The sequence below is a fragment of the Coregonus lavaretus genome (genome assembly GCF_964263955.1).
Source record: "Coregonus lavaretus genome assembly, chromosome: 15".
In the NCBI taxonomy this organism is placed as follows: Eukaryota; Metazoa; Chordata; class Actinopteri; order Salmoniformes; family Salmonidae; genus Coregonus; species Coregonus lavaretus.
The window spans coordinates 28,363,743-28,369,981 of record NC_140002.1 but is presented as its reverse complement, the minus strand read 5'-3'; positions in this window follow the sequence as shown (position 1 = coordinate 28,369,981).

Below are 6,239 nucleotides of genomic sequence, written 5' to 3'. Positions count from 1 at the left end.
CTACTACTATCTGACACACCTCAAAACTACATGACCCAACACCTGGTTCTCTGACTAGTTACGATTATGCCCCATAATGATAACATATATATATAAACTGGTAGCAGACATGGTATCAAGACCATGAGTCATTCATGGGTGTTTCTTTAGTGATCAGTACTTGTCACTGTATTCACCACTACACAAGCACAACATATCACCCCGCTAGGTAGAGGGGGTGTGCCCACAAACTTGGATTTAGATTTACATTGACATTTTAGTCATTTAGCAGACGCTCTTATCCAGAGCGACTTACAGTTAGTGAGTGCATACATTTTCATACTGGCCCCCCGTGGGAAATGAACCCACAACCCGACTTCAAACAAACAACACACATGGTGGATCAAGATCCGGCGACACGCGATGATGGCGGCGAGTACACTAGTGAGGATGTGGCAATGGAGCCTATGGAGAGAAGGTTGGAGAAGCAATAGCTGCGCTGGAATTCAATCAATATGGTTGATAGTTCTGATGATATGGGTCGGGAGGATGAGGGTCAAGGACATGAATGGTCTGTAGTGGAAAGTAATAGGAAAAAAAGAGAGACCATGTAGCTGAAAGCAGTGGCGCTTCTAGTGCAGAGAGCGTGAAGAAGAATTATACTTATATATATATATATATATATATTGTGACGTCACGAGAGGCTACACAGCTTTCAGCGGGGTTGCTCAAGTAGTGCAAGGAGACAAGGTTCAAACAAACCAAGGATTTTATTATAGGTCTTGGGAAATTAACGAAAATATAACAAAAGTCTGTTCTCTTGTGGCTCTTTAAGGGTTAACAGTTCAGGGATGTCTCTTCCACATCCAAAATCATAATTCTCACTCGCTCAGATAACTTTTCCCCAGCCTTACTGTAGTCCACGTTGCAGCTAGTGGCCAACCCAGCAAAAAGTCCTTCCCAATGTCTCTCACGTATTTCCACAGGTGCATATATCCACAGGTGAGTATTTCCCCAAAGGTAAGAGTCTCCAAATCCTTATATTCCTCCTGGAAGTGGACGTGCAGCACTCTTGTCCTCCAGAGAGCCCAGGTTGGAGACTGTGTTTCTTCACCCCCCCACACACTCTCTCAGTGTGTCTCTTCCCTTCACAAACCCTTCAGCTCATCAGCTCCTGATTTGTTTCAGCTGCGTGGGAAGATTGGCCATAGAGGGGTGGAGTTCCCGACCATACCAGCAGATGGAGCCATAGCTGTCTGGGTTTGCAGCCACCTCAGGGGGATGTAACGTCCCTCCAGGACACAGCCTCTCGTGACATCACACATCCCCCTCCTCGGGACCGACGTCCTCGTCGGGGTAAAGGCAGCGAAGAAGGCATCACGCCGGGAGAGGGCGTCCGCATTGCCGTGGTGCTTGCCAGCCCATACTGGCCTGTGAGAGGGGGAAGCTCTTGGGTGCCTGGGACGTCTTCTTCCCTGGAGAACGGAGCACTTTCCTGGGCTGCGTTCTCTTCTCCCGTATCCGGACCAGTCTCTGTGTCGGTCTGGGCACCTGCCATCCCTATCAGAGCCTCTCCGTTTCCGAGGTACTCGGGTTATCCTCTCCTGAGACTCTCTCCAGAGTGGGTAAAAGGCTGGGCAGTCTCGTCCAATTAGGACAGGGACGGGGAGGGAATCAACCACCCCCGCCGTCGTGTGTATGGTTCCCCGTGTGCTGGTCATTGTAAGTTCAGTAATGGGGTATTCTCTGGTGTCTCCATGGACACAGGAAACTGGGAGGACTTTCCCCGGGGTCAGACACGTTGGGCCCACCAAATCCTTACGCACCAGGGTGGCCCGGCTACCAGAATCTAGTAAGGCCTCCACATCCTGGTGATTCACAGTTACCGGGCAGGTGGGGGGTCGATCTGGGCCGCCATCTACGACTCCCAAGAGCGAGGCAAAACGGTGTGTGGGTGCTGAGCTGGAGGACTCCGCAGTGGGCATAGGTTCATCGGCTGGTTTCCCACACTGCCAGGAGATATGTCCCATCTCCCCACACCGGTAACACTGTCGAGTTTCCCCCTCCTGGTGTACTCTTCTTGGACCCGCCTGGTTTCTGGCTCCCCCTGGAGCCGGGATAAGTCCTGACGTGGCTGGGTTCGAGACCTTGGGGTCCTTTGGACGGGTTCTTCCCATTTGTGGTGGGGGCGCACTCCTGGGGTCTTTTCGGGAAGCATTCAGCATCTCCGCTGTGGCCTGGTACTTTTCCACAGCTTCCACGGTCAGATCAGCCGTGGTCAAGGCCTGTTGACTGATGAACCGTTTTGCCTCATAAGGCAGGGCGCGTAGGTAACGATCCACCACAACGGCCTCCACCACCGCCGCTGCTGTATTCCTCTGCGGATCCAGCCATTTCCTTGCGATTCGGACAAGTTCATGCATCTGCGCCCGAGGAGGTTGGTCTGGTTGGAAGGTCCAGCTGTGAAAGCGCTGGGCCATACCAAACTTTGTGAGTCCATATCTGCTGAGGATCTCAGACTTCAGGGCATCATAGTCAGTAACCTGGTCAGGGCCCAGGTCCCGGACAGCATTCAGCGATTCCCCGGTTAGGAAGGGGGCTAACAGACCAACCCACTGTTGCTTGGGCCAGGCTTCCCTAGTGGCCGTGGCCTCAAATGCATGCAGGTATGCCTCAATGTCATCGGTAGCTCCCATCTTAGATATAAAGTCACTTGCCTTTATTGGGCGGGTATTTTGGACAACCCTCTGTCTCTGCAACTGCAATTCCTCTGCCTTCAGAAGGTTGGCTTTCTTTTGCTCCTCCAAGAGAGCCATGTTTGCTTGCATCTGGGCTTGCTGGCCAGCAACAAGGGCTTTCAATATGTCCTCCATTTCCGTCGGCGGGGAGCCTACGGCCAACTTGGAAAACTGGGTGATCAAACCTTCGGTATCCTCCTCTGACATGCACTATTAACGCTTGAGCTTGCCCGTATTCTCCACCATCTGTGACGTCACGAGAGGCTACACAGCTTTCAGCGGGGTTGCTCAAGTAGTGCAAGGAGACAAGGTTCAAACAAACCAAGGATTTTATTATAGGTCTTGGGAAATTAACGAAAATATAACAAAAGTCTGTTCTCTTGTGGCTCTTTAAGGGTTAACAGTTCAGGGATGTCTCTTCCACATCCAAAATCATAATTCTCACTCGCTCAGATAACTTTTCCCCAGCCTTACTGTAGTCCACGTTGCAGCTAGTGGCCAACCCAGCAAAAAGTCCTTCCCAATGTCTCTCACGTATTTCCACAGGTGCATATATCCACAGGTGAGTATTTCCCCAAAGGTAAGAGTCTCCAAATCCTTATATTCCTCCTGGAAGTGGACGTGCAGCACTCTTGTCCTCCAGAGAGCCCAGGTTGGAGACTGTGTTTCTTCACCCCCCCACACACTCTCTCAGTGTGTCTCTTCCCTTCACAAACCCTTCAGCTCATCAGCTCCTGATTTGTTTCAGCTGCGTGGGAAGATTGGCCATAGAGGGGTGGAGTTCCCGACCATACCAGCAGATGGAGCCATAGCTGTCTGGGTTTGCAGCCACCTCAGGGGGATGTAACGTCCCTCCAGGACACAGCCTCTCGTGACATCACAATATATATATATATAAGTATAATTTTTTGAAACAACTAATGTTATTGTCCCGGCAAAAAATAATAATAAATACATGTAATTTGTTCCTTGAAACATTTAAACATAATACATTAGAATTCCATTCATTCCTATGGAAGACTGCTTTTCTGAGTGGCTTCAAAGCCTCTAACGACAGACACTGGGAGACGAGAAGCAAGTACAGGATGTGGATTTTCATCATGAATAATCATGCATAATCATGAAACAAAACAAGATCAGCGTCTGGACATGAGAAACATAACAACAATGCTGACTAGGGAGTGACAGATATAGGGGAGGTAATCAATGACGTGATGGAGTCCAGGTGAGTCCCATTTTTAAGCACAGGTGCGCGTAACGATGGTGGCAGGTGTGCGTAATGATGAGTGAACTGGTTACAACGAGCGCCAAAGAGGGGGAGCGGGAGAAGACGTGACAGCCTCTCATTTGCCAATACATTGCATCAGCAATCCAGGGTTTATATATATATATATCATTGGGCTCAACATAAGCCCATGAAGAACCCCCATAAAATAAATATGAATATTTTCTATCAATCTTCTAAATTTGTCTGCCTTTATGGATTCACAGAATATATTTATATAAGCTGTACAAGGCTCTGTAGCATCAAACAGATATTAGACATTCAGAAATATCCAAATAATGTTTATTTGTCAAATTCTAAACTACAGGGGAGTCTACACTATTTAATGCTAACTAAAAAACACAAATTCATGCTCTAAACATATTTTGTACCCTTAAAGTGTGTGTAGATTACTGTATTATACATATGTCACAATATCTTCCTGTAGCATGTAGCAGTTCAGGTATTCCATAATATCTGAGGTTCATGTATCACACTCTGTATCAATTTAATATATGTGTTATTCCATTATATTTTCACATTTAAGATCAAAGTCACATGAAGTTTCACATAGACAAATCCCCCAAATACTGCATTGTAAACTACAGCATTTATCCAATTGTTTAACTTTGTGACCCGAGGGGAGGGTTTCACAGAACGGGATCCTTTGGTAAATGTACATATAACCTAAAACTGAAATATGGCAATCCATGCCATCTAGTGGCCATGAGGAATGAGAGCGTGTTGGAATCCATAATTAGAACTGATGTGCATGAACTGACTGGTACAGTAGATACAAACAGGTTCAGAGGTCTCATCCTTGAAGCAAATATGTGTTTGTGGTAATACAGGACAATGATAATCATTTAATTGCAGACATGCAGATACCTGTATTAATTGCTAGATAGAGTTAAATCATGGATATTAATTGGCGAATCCATCGAAAACATACAAGTCCAGATGATCTGTAGAATAGTGGTCAGAATAGTTTTCAGTGGTCAGTCAAAACACTATTTTCAAATTCCTCCGTTTGGCAGCAACACCGAAGCGTGTGCAGATATCTTTATTTCAGGTAAGCCTTCTTCATGATCTTTTGCGTTGGCAAATAAAAAGACGTACACATGAAAATAATTACCCTGTAGCCTCAAAATTCACACTATGATAACAATGTATTTTGTGCAATGGAACAATACTTAGATAAATTGTATCATCTCCCTTCGATTTGTTCATATTATTCAAGTAAATCATAAAAAACACAAATCTCAAAACAACTTCAGATTTTGCAAGTATAATCCAGTTGCAGACTTGGTATACATAAAATAAATGTAATTGAAGTCAAAGAGTGTTCCTGTGTGACCAAGCCCTTGCAGAGGACAGAAATAGTAAAGATAATTTATTTATTATACCTTTCCCTGCTGTCTCTGTTTCAGTCCTGTCTGTAACCAGGACACTGTATCATCTAGACCAGATTCCCTCAGAGGAGGGAACCTCTGCCACCTCTGGTGTCTTGGCCCTCCCACCACTACGGGGTGTCAGCTCCCGCTCAAACCAGTCAAAACTCTTCTCTGTCCTGGCACCCCAATGGTGGAACGAGCTTCCCCCTAACGTCAGGACAGCAGAGTCTCTGCCCATCTTCCGAAAATGTCTGAAACCCTACCTCTTCAAAAAGTATCTTAAATAAGACATATAATTCATGCTTGTGCACTTGTGTTTTCCTACTAGTACTGACGTTTGCTGATAACTTCTTTATTGAGGAACAATTTGCTTACTATGACTGTGATATGTGGTTGTCTCACCTAGCTATCTCAAGATGAATGCACTAACTGTAAAGGTGTCCGCATGCTTCCCATCCGAAACAGTTTGATGAAATGTTTGTTCGCTTTGGTCTTCTGCAAGGTCTTTTTGGGATGTAAGGGCACACAAACATTTTTCTCGATGCAAGCCAAAGTCGGTAGCCAAAGTCGGTAACCAAACTCTACGCCCCTTTGTCGGTGATTAGTCAACAGTAGGGATTGCTTCATGTTTGCTGTCATTCAATGAGAGACTTATCGTTTTCATGCAAATTATTTCACTTGAGAAATACTGCGCAACTAAGGTCTCCTCAGCAAAAACGTCCAAATTAATGACAGATTTCTTGAGTTATCATTAATTTACCAGCCGAACCGAAGCATGCGGAAGGCTTAAGTTGCTCTGGATAAGAGTGTCTACTAAATTATATAAAAAAATGTAGGGTAGTATAAACAGTTCCTGGGTCTAAA